The 22,623-nt window shown below is 34.3% G+C and overlaps 2 protein-coding genes across 7 annotated transcripts in view; both read left to right on the forward strand.

The window, feature by feature from the left end:
- Positions 1–22,623, forward strand: part of Dlish (Dachs ligand with SH3s) — a 105,544-nt gene that overhangs the window by 38,645 nt on the left and 44,276 nt on the right. The window contains exon 2 of one of the 6 annotated variants that reach the window (XM_089102079.1): positions 15,171–15,263. The exons of 2 other annotated variants lie outside the window; for them this stretch is intronic. The gene's annotated coding sequence lies outside the window, so the exon portion shown is untranslated. 3 more of the 6 variants (XM_089102061.1, XM_089102094.1, XM_089102053.1) reach the window with 3 other exon arrangements.
- LOC148955395 (uncharacterized) overlaps positions 1–22,623 on the forward strand; it is a 284,254-nt gene that overhangs the window by 671 nt on the left and 260,960 nt on the right. The window lies entirely within an intron of this gene.

A 22,623-nucleotide genomic window follows, 5' to 3' on the forward strand; every position in this document is an offset into this window, starting at 1 on the left:
TATGATTCGAACAAAATTCGAACTTTAGCGTAAAGAGCGAGGTATTGACTAGGGGGTGAACCCACTCATATATGTAATAATGTCTGTTCGTTTTCAGTTTTAATGTTGCTCTTTACTTTCAGTTGAAAAAACTTGTTTTTTTATTTAATACTAATAAAAGCCAGAGTTTTTGGTTTCCCATCTGGATGCCATGTCTTACATAATAGTCTTCCCCATTATTTTATTTTTTGTTTCATTTTAATTGTTCATATTTAGTATTATTTTGTTTGAAAGATCTATAAAACACTAGCAAAGAGGCTATATCTGTTTAATTCTATAATAAGCTGTCATTGATAGCTATAAAACCACAATTTCAATTATAACATATGTTGCAGGGGTTTGAGAAAATTTGCAGCACCACTTGTATTTAGGATAAATTCTTTGGACAAATCTTGTTCTTAGTTTAGAAAAATTTAGTGCAAGAGTGAGAGGCTTAGGGGATGGCTGCCACCCTATTATATAAGATAGCTCATTTAAGTATTTAACGATGTTCGTTAATTTAACTTTTTCTTTCATCGAATGTCTTTACCTTTTTAACATCAAATTTACGCAAGAAGGACTGCACCTTCCTGCCTCTGATGCTTAAGCTTAACTGTTGCATAAAAATTCTTCGACAATAAAAGATAATCACTGAAGAAGGTATACACTCAAATTTTTCTTAAGAGTGGGAAGATAGAGAGAGAGAGGGGGGAGGGGTGTAAAAAATCTTGCGAATAATTTTTAAGGTATTCATTTATTTTTCAAGGGAAGGTGGGCTTCCTTAATATCCCTCCTAAACCAATTTTACAACTTGAAGTACTTATCTTTTTCACCCACATCTTTACTTTACGACTTTTTCATACCCCAACATCAAGCAATACTTTTCAAAAGGTTTTATTATATCTTTCAGAAAAAGTTCTTTACGTAATGTCCTTCCTAAATAAATTTTACAACTTGAAGTGCTCATGCTTTTCATCCACAACTTTACATTATGGCTTTTTGAATACCTCAAGACCAAGCAATACTTTCAAAAGGCTTTATTATATCTTTTCAGAACAATTTCTTTACGTAATGTCCCTCCTAAACCAATTTTACAAGTTGAAGTACTCATCTTTTTCACCACAACTTTACTTTATGGCTTTTTGAATTCCCCAACACCAAGCAATACATTCAAAAGGTTTTTCAGAACAAGTTCTTTACGTAATGTCCCTCCTAAACCAATTTTAAAAGTTGAAGTACTCATCCTTTTCACCACAACTTTACTTTAAGACTCTTTACATACCCCAACATCAAGCAATACTTTTCAAAAGGCTTTTCAGAACAAGTTCCTTTCTTAATGTCCCTCCTAAACCAATTTTACAAATTCAAGTACCCATCCTTTTCAACCAAAACTTTACTTTACAGCTTTTTGAATGCTCCAACACCAAGCAAATACTTTTCAAAGGCATTTCAGAACAAGTTTTTTTAATGTCCCTCCTAAACTCATTTTACAAGTTTAAGTACCCATCCTTTTCACCCACAACTTTACTTTATAGCTTTTTGAATACCCCAACATCAAGCAATACTTTTCAAAAGGCTTTTTCATATTTTTCAGAACAAGTTCTTTTCTTAATGTACCTCCTAAACCCATTTTACAAGTTGAAGTATCCCATCCTTTTCACCACAACTTTACTTTACAACTTTTTGCACACCACAACATCAAGCAAGGTTCGACTTCAGTTCAGATTTTTCTCAAAGAGATGAAAAATTGAAAATACTGTTCCAAACTTTTCATAGAAGATAGAAAAGTTCAAGTTCTCTTCTGAATTTTATTAAAGAACTTACAGTTCAATTCTAATTTATCCAGAGAAAATAAAAACCTTCAACTTCAGTTCTCAATTTCACAAAGGCACAAAGAAATTTAAAGTTCTATTCTAAATTTTTCCGTAGAAGATAGAAAAAGCTATACCATAGTTGTGAATATTTTCCCAGAAGATAAAAAGTTTTACTTCAATTTTAAATTTTCTCAACGAAGTGAAGAAAAGTTCAAGTTCTAGTCTGAATTTTCTCAATGAAAAAATAAATAAGTTATTGATCAATTCTATTTTTCCAAATAATATAAAAAAATTTCCACTTCGGTTCAGATTTTTCTCAAAGAGATGAAAATTTATTAAATACTGTTCAAAATTTTTTTAAAGAAGATAGAAAAGTTAAAGTTCACTGCTGAATTTCACCAAAGAACACACTTCAATTCCAATTTCTCCAGAGAAAATAAAAATCTTCCACTTCAGTTCTTTAATAAAATTCAGAATTGAGTTAACTTTTCATGATCGAAGCATAACTTTTTCTATCTTCTATGAAAAATTTAGAACAGTAATTAAAATTTTTCCATCTCTTTGAGAAAAATCTGAACTGAAGTGGAACCTTTTTATATGATTTGGGAAAATAGAATTAATCAATAAGTAATTTCTTTTTTCATTGAGAAAATTCAGAGTGGAACTTGAACTTTTCTTCACTTCGTTCAGAAAATTTAAAATTGAAGTAGAACTTTTTATCTTCCAGGAAAATATTCACAACTATGGTATAGCTTTTTCTATCTTCTACGGAAAAATTTTGAATATAACTTTAAATTTCTTTGTGTCCTTGTGAAATAAAGAACTGAAGAGGAAGATTTTGATTTTCTCTGGAAAAAAAAGCCTTTTGAAAGTATGTCTTGCTGTTGAGGTATTCAAAACACCATAATGTAAAGTTGTGGGTGGTAAGGATGAGTACTTCAAGTTGTAAAATTGGTTTAGAAGGGCCATTAATAAAATGAACTTGTTCTTAAAAGATACAAAAAAGCCTTTTGAAAGTTCTGCTTAGTGTTGGGGTATTCAAAAAGCCATAAAGTAAAGTTGTGGGTGAAAAGGATGGGTACTTCAACTTGTAAAATGCGTTTAGGAGGGACATTAAGAAAAGAACTTGTTCTGAAATGCCTTTGAAAAGTATTGCTTAGTATTGGAGTATTCAAAAAGCTGTAAAGTAAAGTTGTAGGTGAAAAGGATGGGTACTTGAACTTGCAAAATGGGTTTAGGAGGGACATTAAGAAAAGAACTTGTTCTGAAATGCTTTTTGAAAAGTATTGCTTGGTGTTGGGGCATTCAAAAAGCTGTAAAGTAAAGTTTTAAGTGAAAAAGATGGGTACTTCAACTTGTAAAATTGCTTTAGGAAGGACAATACGTAAAGAACATGTTCTGAAAAGATATAATAAAGCCTTTTGAAAAGTATTGCTTGGTTTGGGGTATGCAAAATGTCGTAAAGTAAAGTTGTGGGTGAAAAAGATGAGTAGTTTAACTTGTAAAATTGGTTTAGGAGGGACATTATGAAAAGAACTTGTTTTGAAAAAATATAAAAAAGCCTTTCGAAAGTATTGTTTGGTGTTGGGGTATTCAAAAAGCCGTAAAGTAAAGTTGTGGGTGAGAAGGATGAGTACTTCAAGTTGTAAAATTGTTTTAGGAGGGACATTAAGAAAGGAACTTGTCCTGAAAAGATATAATCAAGCCTTTTGAATGTATTGCTTGGCGTTGGGGTATGTAAAAAGCCGTAAAGTAAAGTTGTGGATGAAAAGGATGAGTACTTCAAGTTGTAAAATTGGTTTAGGAAGGACATTACGTAAAGAACTTGTTCTGAAAAAATATAAAAAAAAACTTATAAATGTGTTGCTTGGTTTTGGGGTATTCAAAAAGCCATGAAGTAAAGTTGTGGGTGAAAAAGATGAGTATTTTAACTTGTAAAATAGGTTTAGGAGGGACATTAAGAAAAGAATTTGTTCTGAAAAGATATAATAAAGCCTTTTTAATGTATTGCTTGGTTTTCGGGTATGCAAAAAGCCGTAAAGTAAAGTTGCGGTGAAAAGGATGAGTACTTCAACTTAGTAAAATTGGTTTAGGAGGGGAATTACGTAAAGAACTTTTTCTGAAAATATATAAAAAAAGCCTTTTGAATGTATTGCTTGGTGTTTAGGTATTCAAAAAGTCATAAAGTAAAGCTGTGGTTGAAAAAGATAACTATTTCAAGTTGTAAAATTGGTTTAAGGGGGATATTAAGAAAGGAACTTGTTCTGAAAAGATATAATAAAGCCTTTTGAAAAGTATTGCTTGGTGTTGGGGTCTGCAAAAAGCCATAAAGTAAAGTTGTGGATGAAAAGGATGAGTACTTCAAGTTGTAAAATTGGTTTAGGAAGGACATTACGCAAAGAACTTGTTCTTAAAAAATATAAAAAAGACTTTTGAATGTATTTCTTGGTGTTGGGGTATTCAAAAAGCCATAAAGTAAAGTTGTGGGTGACAAAGATGAGTAGTTCAACTTGTAAAATAGGTTTAGGAAGGAAATTAAGAAAAGAACTTGTTCTGAAAAGATATAATAAAGCCTTTTTAATGTATTGCTTGGTGATGGGGTATGCATAAAGCCATAAAGTAAAATTGTGATGAAAATGATAAGCACTTCAACTTGTAAAATTGGTTTAGGAGGGACATTACGTAAAGAACTTATTCTGAAAAAATTTATGTTTTGGGGTATTCAAAAAGCCATAAAGTAAAGTTGTGGGTGAAAAGGATGAGTAGTTCAACTTGTAAAATAGGTTTAGGAAGGACATTGAGAAAAGAACTTGTTCTGAAAAGATATAATAAAGTCTTTTAAAATGTATTGCTTTGTGTTGGGGTATTAAAAAATCCGTAAAGTAAAGTTTTGGTGAAAAGGATGAGTACTTCAACTTGTAAAATCGGTTTAGGAGGGACATTACGCAAAGAACTTGTTCTGAAAAGATATAATAAAGCCTTTTGAAAAGTATTGCTTGGTGTTGGGGTGTGCAAAGAGCTGTAAAGTTAATACATCAAGAAGTATTGGGGTATGCAGAAAGTCGTAAAGTAAAATTGTGGGTGAAAAAGATAAGTACATCAACTTGTAAAATTGATTTAGGAAGGACATTGCGTAAAGAACTTTTTCTAAAAGATATAATAAAGCCTTTTGAAAAGTATTGCTTGATGTTGGGGTATGCAAAAAGTCATAAAGTAAAGTTGTGGGTGAAAAAGATGAGTATTCAACTTGTAAAAGAGGTATAGGAAGGACATTAAGAAAAGAAATTGTTCTGAAAAGAGATAAAAAAGCCTTTTGAATGTATTGCTTGGTGTTGGAGTATTCAAAAAGTCATAAAGTAAAGTTTTGGGTGAAAAAGATAAGTACTTGAAGTTGTAAAATTGGCTTAGGAGGGATATTAAGAAAGGAACTTGTTCTTAAAAGATATAATAAAGCCTTTTGAATATATTGCTTGGTGTTGGGGTATGTACAAAATCCGTAAAGTAAAGTTGTGGATGAAAAGGATAAGTACTTCAAATTGTAAAATCGGTTTAGGAAGGACATTACGTCAAGAACTTGTTCTGAAAAGATATAATAAAGCCTTTTGAATGTATTGCTTGGTGTTGGAGTATTCAAAAAGTCATAAAGTAAAGTTTTGGGTGAAAAAGATAAGTACTTGAAGTTGTAAAATTGGCTTAGGAGGGATATTAAGAAAGGAACTTGTTCTTAAAAGATATAATAAAGCCTTTTGAATGTATTGCTTGGTGTTGGGGTATGTAAAAATCCGTAAAGTAAAGTTGTGGATGAAAAGGATGAGTACTTCAAATTGTAAAATCGGTTTAGGAAGGACATTACGTAAAGAACTTGTTCTGAAAAAATATAATAATGCCTTTTGAGAAGTATTGCTTGATGTTGGGGTATGCAAAAAGTCGGAAAGTAAAGCTCTGGGTGAAAAAGATAAGTACATCAACTTGTAAAATTGATTTAGGAAGGACATTACGTAAAGAACTTTTTCTGAAACATATAATAAAGCCTTTTGAAAAGTATTGCTTGATGTTGGGGTATGCAAAAAGTCGTAAATTAAAGTTGTGGGTGAAAAGGATGAGTACTTCAAGTTGTAAAATTGGTTTAGGAGGGACATGAAGAAAAGAACTTGTTCTGAAAAAATATATTCGGGGAGAGCCAAAAAGTTGAGGGTGAGGAGGGCCCTTCTGCGTCTCAAGTGCACAAAAAAAGTATTAAAACAATGGGTTGGAGGAGCCTGGGGGATGGGGCCCGGGGGGATGGGGCCCTTTGGGGTTGGGGTAGAGGACCCCACAACACTTTTCAAATGGAACATGTGTATTATAAAGACCACAGAGTTTCACCCCAAATCATCTTCAACATCATCTTCTAAAACATCTCAAACTGTTTCGCCCAAATCATCTTCTAAAATGTCTCAAACGGTTTCGCCCAAATAATCCGCTAAAACTAATTTCTGCGTTTTCTTTTGTTTCGGCATCCCTGAGCTGTCACACTTGAAATTCCTAGGAAACCATTTCCCGCGTTAATTTCTTCATCTCATAGGTGTTTTTACTTACACTATTATGGCTTCGATAGAATATTAATTTGATTTCTCAGACCTAAAGCCCAGAGAAGCCATATTTAAAAAGGGAATTTCTATCTCTCTAGAGTCCCGTATGCTTCCCTTAGAAACAACAAATAAATTCCCCTTTTGTGAATCAATAATTCCCCACCGATTATGCAAATCAATTTCTCAGAAATCCACTTCCCCTCGAGTCGATCAATACATCTCTTCCCCTTAATGCGCATGTGCAAACTTCGCCCCGGAGTCATCACACCTAGAAACAACAAATCCATCGACCTTGGAAAAGGGGGCATTGACCCCATTAGACTCGATCAATATTCCTTGAATAAATAATGTGTACCTGGGAGATATTAGGGTTTCCCTACTAGTAATCTGACTTGTGGGATTAAAGCGACGCTCTGGAGAATTGTATATCATTTTATTCCAGATGTTCTTAATATTTTTCTGATTATGCAAAAAATTTTCTGTGGGTCTCAAAGAAAAAGTTATTTTTTTTTTATTATTTCTGATCTTCTTGAGAAATTGGAAAATTTGCCTTTTTAAAAGCGATTATTGATTTAACAGCGAAAACTTGAGATAGATATTATTTTCCTTAGGATGATATATAACGTATGATTTTGACAATCAAACAGTTTGTAGTAACGAACTGTAAGTAAGGAGTGACTCGGCTCAATAGTTACCAAAACTCTATGAAACGGAATTTTGATTCCAATAGATACATCAGAAGAATTGGATTTTTATGCTGATTTCAAATATATAAGTTTCATCAAGTTTAAACACTCCCTAAAAGTCATAGAATCTTAATGACACACCATCATTAAATCACACCATCAGATTTAGCATATCAGAGAACCATACTGTAGAGGTTTCGGACTCCTATCTGCAAAAATGTGGAATTTTGTATTTTTGCCCGAAGAAAGAAGTTTTTTCCCCCCAGGGGTGATCATATCGACCCAGTGGTCCTAGAATATAGAGAGAGGGCTCATTCAAAAGAAAATTAAAAGTTATTGTGCCCTTTTTAAGTGAAAAAATGGAGGGCAACTAGGCCCCCTCTCACGTTCATTTTTTCCCAAACTCACCAGATTAAAATTTTGAAATAGCCATTTTGTTCAGCATTTTCCATAAATTTTCCATAAAGGGGTGCCGTTGACTAATGAACGCTCAAAGTGACCAGAAATAAAATCGTGCGAGTTTAACCTAAAAGGAAACTAATGACTACGAACCAATAAATGAAACATCGGATAGAAATTCCATGAATAATTAAGTCCAACTTAAACGAATAGAAGCTAACACAAATAACAAAGGGTTTACCGCCTTCTTCAAGCCCCCCTAGTAAATCTTGTCATTTCTTTTGTAACGCCCTAGCGCAAAGTTACTTAGGCAACGCTACTGCGTTGAATCTCGTTAATGGAGGTTAACTTTTTTCATATCTTATTTTGTCTGTTTTGATTGTACTAGACTTCCGAATTAATATGTTTAGACCAACCAAGAATAGATTTCGCTGTAGGGGACTCTCCAAGATGATTTTTAAGAATCACGCTAGATTCTGATATTTATACATTTTGCATTGACTAAGCTACACGGTGCTAGCTAGGGACAAATATGAGATCTTTATAAAGTCATACAACTTTTTAGATAGTGCTAGCTATATGTATGAACCTACATGGTGCATCCTAGAGACAAGTATGGGACCGCATAAAAGTCATACATGGTATCACGAACAGTTTTTATTGCGTATATGAGGGGGTTCGCCCCCTCGTTAATTTCGCGCTCTTTACGTGTTTTTTTTTTAGCACTTTCAAAAGAGCTATGCATTCTAATTAAACGACCTTTATAATTCCGAGGTCATTCTTAGAGAATTGGAACAAAATTCGAACTTTAGCGTAAAGAGCGAGGTATTGACGAGGGGGCGAACCCCCCTCATATACTTAATAATTTCTGCTCGTTTTAAGTTTTAATATTGCTCCTTACTTTCAGATGATATTTTTTTTTATTTAATTTCTGTAAAATACAAATTGAGTCTGGCCAGTCACTATGGTGTTTGTTGCAGCAGCTGATCATAGTGCAAATGCATTCATTAACGTTTCCACGTGCAATTGAGGTTCACTTTAATGTTGTTACGTTAGTTTAGAAATAGAATAAACGCAAATTTCAAATTCAGAAAAAATTTATTGAACATTGGTTAATGATTGACATTATTAAAATCATTGGTGGGAGGGATGTGCTTGCTGTTCACTAAACAACATCTCAAACTTTGGAATAAGATTAAACATGGCAACTCTCATTTCTTGTGCAGCGTTAATTTTCGAGCCATTCTTATTTTTATTACGACGACAGCTGAAAAGCCAGCTTCGCACAAATAAAACGCTGCAAATGAAAGTAATATACGTACAGCTTTCAGATATACGCCTCACGGCCGTATCCAAGGGGGGTTTACCTGGTTTGAACCCCCCCCCCCCAAATATTTTTCTGACTCTTAAAAACGCAACAAAAATGGATGTGAACAAATTTTGTATGCGTTTTTTGAGGTTTTTTTTGTGTGTAAACCCCCCACCCCAAATTTTTTGAGGGGTAAAACCCCCTCCAAAAAAAACCTCGGTAAGGCCTTGATATGGCTCTTACTGATATCCAGAAATTAGAAAGGCTTATGCCACCAAACTTTTTCTTCAACATATTATGGCAGGACAGCTCAAAGAGAGACTCTTCTTCCAAAGAAGTAAATTCAGATGAAGCCTTGGCCCTGAATGGGTCTTGAATCCACGTAAATTTCTCGATATAGTTTGCTTAAAAGTATTTTTTGAGCCATTTAATAAGCTGTGATAGGTGTTCTTCAACAGGAAATTACAAATTAATTTCATTGGAGGTTGCAAACATTTGCAACAAGGAAAAACCATCATTGATACCATCTTCATCAATATGTATTTTCCATTTTTCTCTGATTTTTTTTTTTTTTTTTTTTTTTTTTTTAAAGATGAAATATTTTTCCCAAAAACCGTGAGTCGGGAATTCCAATAAACTTGACGAATTGCTTAATTGAATATTTCTCAACACCCTTATGGCGATAGCTTGGCCATATTGAGTACATCTATTTATTATCCAGTGACGTTAAGGACACCCTAGACGGTCAATCATTTTGATCAAAAGCTTCCGTCAATCAATTGATTAAAGCATAATTGACCGTCTAAGAACCAGTTTGACGCTTGAGTCAAGCGTTAATGGTGATTGATAGAAAATTTAGATGATCCAATGAGTTCCTAGACGGTCAATCATGCTTTAATCAATTGATTGACGAAGCTTTTGATCAAAATGATTGATCGTCTAGGGTGTCCTTTAAAGAGAGATATAAGATGGTAAATAGCAATAACTGTGGTTTTGAACGCGTTCTCAGTTATAATACTTTAGTTCATTCATTCAATTTATTCATGTAAAACTTTATTAGGCGATTCTATGAATTAACGTTCATTCATTGTTCGTGATAGTTCAAAATTCAGTTCATTCATTCAGTTTATTCAATATTTCATTTTATTCACGTACAACTTTACTTGCAGATATGGATAATCGAGAAGTGATTAAACAGGTGAAACGAGGCTACCGAATGCCAAAGCCAAGTAGTTTTATGTTCCCAAACGTGCTATATCAAGTTATTCTTAAAGTGTTATTTTTTTTCCCCTGAAAAGACTATGTCAATATAAAACGAACAGAAATTAATTACAAAAAATTTTCCACAAAACAAGTTTTTCAAAGAAAAGTAAAGAACTCCATTAAACTAAAAATGAGAAAAATAAAATAAAATAATCTACCAAGCTCGAAACTACCACAAATCAGCATCGATAAATAAATGAAACCCAAAACGAACAGAAATTAAAATAAACAACCGAGTCAAACTCAAAACGAGCAGAAATTAACATAAGTTGGGCGCAAAACCCCTATGCCTTCCCAAGGCCAGAAAAAAATTTACACTTTACTGAAAAAAATATAAATGTTTTTACTTTTATAACTTTAATCAATCAAATAATTTTAACATTTTGATTACTAAATATCAGTATATGTATATTAAACTGACAATGCACATTCATTTGTATTTTTTCAGTAAAGTGCAAATTTAGTTCTGGTCTTAGGAAGGCATAAGGGTTTTGCGCCCAACTTACGTTAATTTCTGCTCGTTTTGAGTTTGACTCGGTTATTTATTTTAATTTCTGTTCGTTTTGGGTTTCATTTATTTATCGATGCTGATTTGTGGTGCTGATTTTTTGAATTAATACTCTAAATGCTCGTGTTAGATAATTTCGGAGACCACACTGCCTTTCCATGACGATAAATAAAAGTTCAAATAGGGATAAAATCCTTTTAATAGACAGTGATGATAGAAATTCACAAAAATACCAGATATTTCGGTCACATATACAGTGACCGTCTATTAAAAGACTGTCTATTAAAAGGATTTTATCCCTATTTGAACTTTTATTTATCGAAAATCGAAATTATAAAGGTGCTTTCATATTGATACTTTCATATAAAGGTGCTTTCATATTGATACTTAAAATGATAGTTGACTGTTCCTATGCCCTAGTCCCTGGAGACATCTTGAAGACAAATTTACCGGGAGCGGCGAGAGTTCTCGTGAAACTTATTCTATTCAGGTTGGGATAAACGGGTTAGATGATATAGCTGTCTTATTGTTTTTCCACTAGTTTTTTCCAAATAAATTATTTGAAAGAGTATCATAGGGTCATCAATAACTACGATCTATGTTAGTGGCACTCTCTTCAGTATTTTTGGAGAAAAGAAAAGTTTCAAGCACCTGAATTCACTGTAATAATCCAGATAGTCCATTTTATGGAAAAAATGGATGAAAAACTCTCAATATAGACGAGTATTGTTGTCCCTTTTTTTCCGTTTTCTCAAAAGAAAAAAAAACTGAAGGTTTTTCCTCTTTTCTTTTTCCGTTCCTTTTTCACGCTATGAACAAAGACTGCTTAGAAAAAAGAGTAGAAAGTACTCTGTGGGATGAGTTCCCATTTTATATAGTATGCACCATTTGTGTTTTAGCGGGTTTTTAGGAGGAGGGCTGGAAAGTTGAGAAGAGTGGAAGTGCTGCGCAAAGCCGGAAATCAGCACCGACTAAGTAAAATCAAAATTTCTTTTTTATAGTTGATAGATGGCATTAGATCCAACATTTCATGTTGGAGAACTTAAAGATGCGGGAAACCACGCGGGGGTGCTTCCAAGCGGATTGGCCAATATATTTGAATTTGAAAAGCTTGTTGATATGAGTGCGAGCGACGCGGAGCGTCGCGAGCGGCAAATTTTTGGAAAATGACACTTTTTATACAAAATTGACACTATTTTGCTTCCCAAAGTGGCACCAAAAAAACCGGCTGAGTGGCAACCCTGCTAAAGCTTCATGATTAGGCGAAAAAAGGAAACACCACTCCTCAACAGATGCTTTCATTTTGCTAACAAATGCAATAAATGAATCTTTCTCAAAAAATAATGTCCTATTGGCAGCTTCCCTAGATTTTGAAGGGGCATATGACAATGTGAACCACCAAATCCTTTTAAATAAACTTGCAAACCTTGGAGTACCCCCTAAGCTAGTATCCTTTATTAAATCCTTCATAGAAGTGCGAAGTTTCATCGTTTGTGTTGGTTCAGCCTCTTCACCCCAAAAGACAATAACCAAGGGCCTACCTCAGGGAGCAGTCCTCAGTTGCCTCCTATTTGCCCTATATCTCTGGGACATGAACCTACCCCACACAAATCTACAATATGCTGATGATCTTGTGCTACGGTCATCTGGCAATACCTTTCAGATAGCACAGTCAAATCTGCAAAAGTCACTTTTCCAGTTTGAAAAATCCTCTCAACATTCAGATTTACCCATTGCACCCACCAAGTCAAAAATAATCCAATTTCACCGGAGGCGAAACCATGTTAATGCAAAACTAACTCTAAATAAAACAACTATTCCAGAAGATAATCATATTAATTACCTAGGTCTCATGCTTGACCAAAAACTTAATTTCCACCTCCACATTTCAAACACAATAAAAAATGCTATAGAAAAGCAAATATACTAAAAAGACTTATTTCCACACCCTGGGGTTGCAAGGAGAAAACCTTACTCCGGTTTTATAAATCACATATAAGACCCCATATTGACTATGGGCTCATCGTCTATGGTGCATGTGCAAAGACCCAGATGCAAAAAATTGAAACAACACAAAATGATATAATTCGTCTCATATTTGGTCTTATGAAACCCACAAGCACCAAGTTTCTGCTTATGGAGAGTGGATTAACAACAATAAGGGAGAGACGTAGCTTTCTCTTGACAAAACATCTTACAAAAATTGAATCAAATAGCTCACACACATTACATAATTGGTTAAGAAATCCAGCCGTGTCTAGAGGTATTGCAGATGAGTATGCCAATATTCAAAAGAAGTTCCCTGTACCAGCAAAGTCTATTGCACCTACTTTCCCCCAATCCCCTCCTTGGAATTGGTCATTTCCCATAATAAATACTGAATTTTCAAAATGGAATAAAGATTTAACCCCCATTGCTTTTGTCCAGAAAAAATTTGCAGAACTTAATACAATTACATATAAAAATCACTTCCAGATATTTGTTGATGGGTCAAAAATGAATGAGAAGGTTGCAAGTGGTGTTTTCCTTCCTCACCTGAAAATTGCAATGGGCGAAAGATTATTTAATAATTTATCTATAATGTCTGCTGAGTTAAATGCCATAATCATGGCATTAGAACACTTTAAGCAAAACCAACCTTTGATTGCAAATTCGAATAATATTATCATCTATTCCGACTCTCTATCAAGCCTTGAATTGCTGGCTTCAGCTCCTCAATATAAGTTGGACATTGACACTTATCATTGTCTCAGTATTATTGATAATCTTGCTTCAAGTGGCATAAAAACTTATTTTCAGTACATTCCTAGCCACTCTGGCATAAGTGGTAATCATCAGGTTGATGAAATAGCAAAATATGCTATAAATATTGACCAGCCAAGTGGGAGGCCAATCCCAATTAGTGATATTTACCAATGGAGGCTATCAGATATTAATTTTAATAAGAATAATCCTACCCTTTCCCCTTTTCCCAATAAGTATCTTTCTAAAATTTATCATAGAATTTGTTCTGGAAAAAAATGGACTAAATTTCCTTGCATTCTCATATAAGCTTTCTAATTCAAGTGGTTCAATTCCCCTGTCCCCTCTTTGCAGGCATTGTAATATGAATAATGAAACAATTGACCATTGCCTATTTGAATGTAATATGCTGACGTCTGCACAACATACCTTGCTTTGTAAACTGTTAAAATACTTCAAACACCACAAAATCTCACTATCAGCCAAGAGCCTAGCCAACTATACCTGCACACAGAGCACAGAGATCGATATCTATCATCTTATATTTGAACTCCTTGAGTCAAAAGATCTACTGATAGATATCTGAGAATATCTAATAAATAAGAGACAACCAAAACAGTAGCTCTGTAGCCCATAGAGTGAAGCAAAAAGAAGAAGGCTAAATAGTACCAACTGAATAGCCTGCCTGCTGTGAATTAGAAGAAGAAGAACTGAAGGGCAATAATTAAGATAGAAACCCTTTTGGGGCTTTAGGGGCCTTGCACGGGAATTTGCAACCACCCAAATGACCTACCCCATACCTTCATCTTCTTTATTTCAAATTTACCCCCGGATACCTTCCTGGGCTAACCACTACCCAGAAGTGAACCTTTTGTTTGCGCCAGCTATTAAAACAGACCTTTCCCTTGCCTATGTAAAATCATTATTTCATGAACTTGAGTCTCAGAGATATATCCACCACCTCCCAATTTTTGTGGATGGCTCAAAAACAGATTCCAGGACTGCTTGTGGAGTCCACTTCCCATCTTTAGGTATAGCAGCTACTGAAAGGCTCCAAAATGATGTGAGTATCATGACAGCTGAAATAGCTGCCATCAACATTGCATTGAAAACCATTATAAAGATGCCAAACCCGCCAAGAAACACCCCTCTTATAATTTATTCAGACTCAAAATCAGCCCTTGCCTCAATATCACCAGAACATTCAGACTACCCAGACAATGATACCTTTACCACTCTTGTACTATTGAACCAACTATTTAAACAAGGTATATCCACAAAATTCCAGTACATCCCAAGTCACATGGGTATAGAAGGGAACCACAAGGCAGATGAAATAGCTAAATCTGCCCTTCAGCTTGAAATAATTTCTGGAAGACCTATCTCCAGTAAGAGATGTAAACCATTTGCGCCTAAAAATCTATCTAGCAAACCAATGTCCACCAAACCTTTCTCCATTTACATCCCGGAAAGACTCAAAGATGTACCACAGAATACGATCAAATGCTACTGGCCTTAAAAGCCAAACTTATCACTATCAAAACACAACCATTCCAACAGTAATGAGCCCTCTTTGCCGCCTATGGCAAGCCTATGATGAGACCATCAACCATGTCCTTTTTGGTTGCCCTGTGGCAACTCTAAACCATAAAAAAGAATGGCTAACTTTATCTGCTATACTCAAGCGCCTCAAGCTAACCCCTAATATTGACCAACTAACACAAAGGAGACACTCTTCAATTGATGATGCTGAATTGTTCAAAGCTGTCTTTAACTGTCTAAATTTAGGTGGTTTCATCAATGATATATAAAGCCTATTATTGAATAATAATAGTCTAATCTCTATATTTGATTTCCCAGGACACCCCTGACATAATCAGACAATACGAAAAAGGTTAAATGGATTCATCCGAAGCCTATAATTGAAGAAGAAGAAGAAGAAGAAACCTGATGGTACAAATTATTCTATAATTTGAAACAGAAGAATTTATAGCATCGTATGATCTTTTGAGAAAATCGAAATATATTTTCTTGTGATTATTATCGCTTCTAATCAGCAGTTGTACCAAACCTATCCTGCTCAAGTCATCCTCAGGGCTATACTGTGGTGTTTATCCTCCCCATAGTATAGTGCAGACGGTTTGATATCATCTATTTTCCCTTCTTGTTTTAGTTTTATATTTGTGATTAAAGCTTTTTCCAATAGGAAATGTTTAGAAGCCCTCCAAAAAAAAACGTCCCTCCAGATCCCAAATCAAATTCCATAGTGAAAGATACCCATCCTGGCTGGTCAAGCACATTATCTGAAAGTTCTAATGATAGCTCCAATTCGGAGAATAGGACAATGATAACTGTAGGTCCTAATACAACCATAAATAATGATAATGGGTTTCAAGAGGTTTTCTCTAGAAGCTCTAAAAAAAGGAAAAAATCTCCCCAATTAAAAGCATTTCCCCTCTCCCTGCCCAAGTTCCTCCCTCCAAAAACATAGGAATTTACTTTAAAATTGATCCCACTACCCCCTTTGAAATAAAAATGATCACTGCAATAAGAGTTGCAATTTTTAAATTGCTAAAATCAATGTTCTCTCTTAACATTAACCGTGATGGATCTGTGCTAATAGCTGTAGAAGATCAGAAATCAGCAGATACAGTAATTAACCTTAAATCCCTTCTGAATATCCCAATTATTGCATCTAATTGGAACCCAAAACAATCACCAACAAAAATTGTAGTTTTTAATGTTCCCCCAGAGATATCTACTCAGGAGTTAAAAGAAGGCCTCTCAGATAGGGCTGGAAATACAATCCCAGTTGAGGATGTCACCCAACTTGAAAACCTAACTCTACTGGCCTAAAAACTAGTAGATCCTTCTTATTCACACTAAAGGATAAAATTGATATCCCAGAAAAATTATTCCTATTTGGGCAAATCAAACCACACAAGGAATACAAACCTAAGCCTATTCAGTGTCAGAAGTGTTTCAAACTGGGACACGCAACAAACAAATGCAATGAAATTCTCCAAGAGTGTAGTAATTGTAAATCTTTCCATCCTAAAGAGCTGACAACCTGCAACAACACCCAGCCTACATGCATCAATTGCAAAGGCCCACATGAATCTACAAATAAATCATTATGCCTTGCATACAAGAAAAGAGCTCTAACACTCCAAATATCAACAGAGAAGGCCATCCCATACCCATTTGCAGCAATGGAAGCAAATGCTGCCCAACACTACCAAATAAAGACTGTAATGAAACCAACTAAAACCCCCAAGTCAAATGTCCGAAATGCATCAAGCACCCCATATAAAACAATATCTTCTAAGCCTCCCAGCTCAAATCCTTATCGGAAAGAACCATTAAGCCAGCAAGCCTTGTTTTCCGGTGAGATGAGGCCAGCCTGGCCCTCCCTCCCAACAAAAAACAAACCAGAAACACAACCAGGAATCAATCCCATAACCAACAAAAAGGATGCACTACCAAAAATGCAATCCCCAAATATATGCTTATTCATTCTAAACTGTAATGCAGTTCAGGCCATGAACATACATCAACTACAGAAAACAAAAACTATTGCGAAATTGGCAAAAATCTACATCCCAGATGATATGCTCATTCAAGCAAAAAAAGATCTTGCTTTACTTTTAACAAAGCTGAACATTGATACACAGTCATATGAAGAATAAATCAACAACACAACATTTATCAATACTCCAATGGAATGTAAGATCACTCACAGAAAATAAGTTAATGAACTAATATCATTCATGAATAATAATTCCATTAATATTGCTTGCCTCCAGGAAACTCATTTAACCCAAAATCAACAAATTAAGTCTCTGGGATATACTATCCTGAGAAAGGATAGATCTTCAGAGAGAAAAGGAGGTGGTGTAGCTTTATTAGTTAATAATAATATAAAATTTTGTGGCATCAATTTTCCAGATTTTGAAAATGATGCTGATGTAATTGGTATAAGTGTTTGGCTGAATAATTTAAAAACCTACATAATAAGCTTTTATAACCCTAATGGCCAAACTACAGATGCCAAGGATTTCTTTAATCATATAAATAATTCTAATATGTTAAAAAATATCATTATTTGTGGTGATTTCAATGCCCACAGCCTTTTGTGGGGGAATAAACCAGCAAATAAAGCTGGTAAATTTATTGAGCATATGACTTCAAATAATAATGAATTAGCTGTTGCTACCCCTCCAAACCTGAATACATATTTTAACCCCAAAAGTGGCAAATCCTCCACAATTGACCTACAAATTGTGTCTTTAAATTTTTTGAACAAAATTTACATAAATAAAATTGATAGTCTATGTACAGACCACTTTGCTATATTTTGCTCCCTTAATGAACCTGCTGAAACTTCATCTCATACCTCCAAATATATCAACACTAAAGCAAATTGGTCTATTTTCCAAAATAAGCTAAATGATGAAATTATAAGTTTCACCAAAAGTTCATGCATTTCTAATACAACAGTTGACACACATGCTGAAGCCTTGACATCTTTACTAATAAATACAGCTAATCATGCTATCCCCAGGACAACACCTAAGAAAAAATTCCCTAAACAAATTCCTAAAGCATGGTGGACAAATGAGTGCCTAAACAAATGGAGAATAAAAAAGGCAGCTAGGACAGAATTCATAAAAAAACCAACACCTACTACATATTTAAAAAAATTACAAGCAGAATCTAATCTAAAAAGGACTATAATAGATGCTAAATATAAATACTGGAATAATTTTGCAAATAATCTCTCCAGAGAAACGCATGAGCCAATTATACATAAAGTCATAAGCCACATATGTGGGAAAAAGACTTCTCCCAACCCACTCCTGTATGAACTTTTACATAATAATACCCATTATGACAACGATATTAAAAAGGCTAACCTATTTGCAATTCTTTTTGTTAATAAGCTAACATCAAATAATCACAGCAAACTGTCCACAATTCCTATGAACCCTAGTTACCAACCACGCCCAGGATCCGAGTATATAACTAATCCATTTTCAATCCAGGAATTGAATAATGCAATACATCATATTAGGTCCAAAACTAGCAGCAGCTATGACAATATACACCCTACATGGATAAAGAATCTCACACCATCATACAAACAAGAACTGCTAAATTGTTATAATCACGCTTGGGCATCTTCTAGGTTCCCCAATATATGGAAATGTTCGTCCCTTATACCAATCCTAAAGAAAAATAAACCAAAAGATAACCCTGAGTCTTATAGGCCCATAATGATTACACCTGTAATGGGGACAATAATGGAGAAAATGATTTATCAGAGACTCCTCTGGTTTGTTGAGAAAAATAACATGATCCCACACACTCAAACTGTATTCAGGAAATACCAATCCTAAACAGATTCTTTCATTTTCATAACAAATTCAATAAATGAATCTTTCTCAAAAAATAATATCATAGTGGCAGCTTTCCTAGATTTTGAAGGAGCATATGACAATGTGAACCACCAAATCTTTTTAAATAAACTTGCAAACCTTGGAGTACCTCCTAAGCTAATATCCTTTATTAAATCCTTCATAGAAGTGCGAAGTTTCATTGTTTGTGTTGGTTCAGCCTCTTCACCCCAAAAGTCAATATCCAAAGGCCTACCTCAGGGAGCAGTCCTCAGTTGCCTCCTATTTGCCCTATATCTCTGGGACATGAACCTACCCCACACGAATCTACAATATGCTGATGATCTGGTGCTATGGTCATCTGGCAACACCTTTCAGATAGCACAGTCAAATCTGCAAAAGTCACTTTTCCAGTTTGAAAAATTCTCTCAACATTCAGATTTACCCATTGCACCCACCAAGTCAAAAATAATCCAATTTCACAGGAAGCGAAACCATGTTAATGCAAAACTAACTCTAAATAAAACAACTATTCCAGAAGATAATAATATAAATTACCTAGGTCTCATGCTTGACCAAAAAATAAATTTCCACCTCAACATATCAAAAACAATAAAAAAATGTTATAGAAAAGCAAATATAATAAAAAGACTTCTTTCCACACCCTGGGGTTGTAAGGAGAAAACCTAACTCCAGTTTTATAAATCACATATAAGACCCCATATTGACTATGGGCTCATTGTCTATGGTGCATGTGCAAAGACCCAGATGCAAAAAATTGAAACAACACAAAATGATATAATACGTCTCATATTTGGTCTTAGGAAACCCACAAGCACCAAGTTTCTGCTTATGGAGAGTGGATTAACAACAATAAGGGAGAGACGTAGCTTTCTCTTGATAAAACATCTTACAAAAATTGAATCAAATAGCTCACACACATTACATAATTGGTTAAGAAATCCAGCCATGTATAGAGGTATTGCAGATGAGTATGCCAATATTCAAAAGAAGTTCCCTGTACCAGCAAAGTCTATTGCACCTACTTTCCCCCAATCCCCTCCATGGAATTGGTCATTTCCCATAATAAATACTGAATTTTCAAAATGTAATAAAGATTTAACCCCCATTGCTTTTGTTCAGAAAAAATTTGCAGAACTTAATACAATTACCTATAAAAATCACTTCCAAATATTTGTTGATGGGTCAAAAATGAATGAGAAGGTTGCAAGTGGTGTTTTCCTTCCTCACCTGAAAATTGCAATGGGCGAGAGATTATTTAATAATTTATCTATAATGTCTGCTGAGTTAAATTCCATAATCATGGCATTAGAACACCTTAACCAAAACCAATTTTTGATTGAAAATTCAAATAATATTATCATCTATTCAGACCCTTTATCAAGCCTTGAGTTGCTGGCCTCAGCTCCTCAATATAAGTTGGACATTGACACTTATCATTGTCTCAGTATTATTGATAATCTTGCTTCAAGTGGCATAAAAATTTATGTTCAGGACATTCCTAGCCACTGTGGCATAAGTGGTAATCATCAGGCTGATGAAACAGCAAAAAATGCTATAAATATTGACCATCCAAGTGGAAGACCAATCCCAATTAGAGATATTTACCGATGGAGGCTATCAGATATCAATTTTAATAAGATTAATCCTATCCTTTCCCCCTTTCCCAATAAGTATCTTTCTAAAATTTATCATAGAATTCGTTCTGGAACAAATGGACTAAATTTCCTTGCATTCTCATATAAGCTTTCTAATTCAAGTGGTTCAATTCCCCTGTCCCCTCTTTGCAGGCATTGTAATATGAATAATGAAACAATTGACCATTGCCTATTTGAATGTAATATGCTGACGTCTGCACAACATACCTTGCTTTCTAAACTGTTAAAATACTTCAAACACCACAAGATCCCACTATCAGCCAAGAGCCTAGCCAACTATACCTGCACACAGAGTATAGAAATCGACATCTATCATCTTATATTTGAACTCCTGGAGTCGAAAGATCTGCTGAAAGATATCTGAATATATCTAATAAATATGAGGCAATCAAGCCAGTAGCTCTGTAGCCCACAGAGTGAAGCAAAAGGAAAAGGGCTAAATAGTGTTACTGAAAAGCCCGCCTGCTGTTAAATAGAAGAAGAAGAATTCTATTCTTATTCTTTTGCCCTTACTTGGGCTTTAGTTCTGAAAATGCAATTCCTGTTATTTGAGTAGTATTTTAAGCCATATCAATGTTAATTTTCAAAATTCAGGAAATGTATTTGCATATCTTTAAAACTCTATAGATCTGGGTTGAGCAAAGTTGTGAAGCTGAAAACAATTTTTTTGGACTTCATTTTAAGCAGAAGATCTATTTTACAAGGTTTCACTTTTATAACACAGATTTTTAAAGGTCATCAAGGTCAGGACCCTCTAGAGGGAGAAGGAGTGGAGGTAGCTACTTCAAAATTCCTTCCTGGGACATACTTTAGCCTGTAGATCTATCCCTGAAAATTTCATTTTCCTAACCAAACTCCTTTCCAAGATAGCCAGAAGTAGCTAAAGTAGAATTTTACCTTTAATATTTGCAATTTATAGACTAAAAATCATGAAATAAAAGTTAGATTTTTAGAATCAGAAGACAATCAGCTTTCTGTTAATATGTGAATAATACTGAAACACTAAAAAGATACTTACATCAAAATAGGATAATTGGTATTTCCAAAAAGAGGTCTTTCTAAGTAAGTCAATAAACTAATTATCTTAGGTGAATGATCTTAAATAATTTTAATAATAACCATATTGTTGCTTAGCTTGGATTTTTAGCTATTCAGTGGCCTATACAAACCTTTTCAATTCTAACTAGATAACAAGATATGAGGTTTTGAGTTTTACATTATTTTGTTCAATTGGATACTGGTCTTTTACCCTAGCCTAAATGAAACTCCCAGGAATAGACCCAGAGCCGAATCAATACCCTGGAAAAGTATATAGGGTAGCATTTACACTTGTAAGGGAGAAAGCATATGTGGGCTAGATGGATAATACTACATCTTCCTTCTTCTCAAATAAGCTGTCTCTAGGAGGGGGGTGAAGTATAGTTAAAATCACTCATAAATTCATCTTTCTGGCAGGTTTCACTGTTCTGCTATAGCAAGTTTGATGAGCTTTTGTGGTAAGATTTTCAGACTGGTATTTAGGGCTAGGCTGGAGAGTGCTGGTTGCAAAAATTGGGTTTGTCATTGGGGTTACCTACATATGACAATATAGAAAAAATTTTCTTTATATTTGAGCAATAGAAAATTGTAATTTACTCTTATATAGAATGCAGTGTAAAGTCAAACAGAAGACAATATCTTGCTTTTTCCTATTATGTAGAATCATAAAAAGTCATACAGATGACTTTATGCCTCATTCTTATATAGAGCAAACATAAATAAAGTCATACAAATGACTTTTTATACCTCATGCTATTATAGAGCCAGCAAAACTAAAGCCATACAGATGACTTTTTATATATCTCACTATTATTGAGAAAACATGAATAAAGTCATACATATGACTTTTTATATCTTACACTATTATAGAGCAAACATGAATAAAGTAATGCAGATGACATTTTATACCTTGTACTACTATATAGCAAATATGAACAAGTCCTACAGATAACTTGGTATTTTTATGTTAAATGACATAAAGAAAGAAAAATGAGCAAAAATGGGGTTTTTATAGGCCAAATGAAGATACTGAAAAAACAAAGCAAATATTTCGAGAGGACAAACGCCTCTCACCTTCAGCGCAAAACAAAACGATGTATCAATAAAAGCCAAAAATTAAAAGAATTAAAACCAACTACCTAACAACCATAAAAGTGAGTTATTCACCAATATCCGCAATTTGCACAAAATCCAAAAAAA

Source organism: Artemia sp. Qi Xiang Cuo, chromosome 2, assembly GCF_049724085.1.
Source record: "Artemia sp. Qi Xiang Cuo chromosome 2, ASM4972408v1, whole genome shotgun sequence".
Taxonomy (NCBI): Eukaryota; Metazoa; Arthropoda; class Branchiopoda; order Anostraca; family Artemiidae; genus Artemia; species Artemia sp. Qi Xiang Cuo.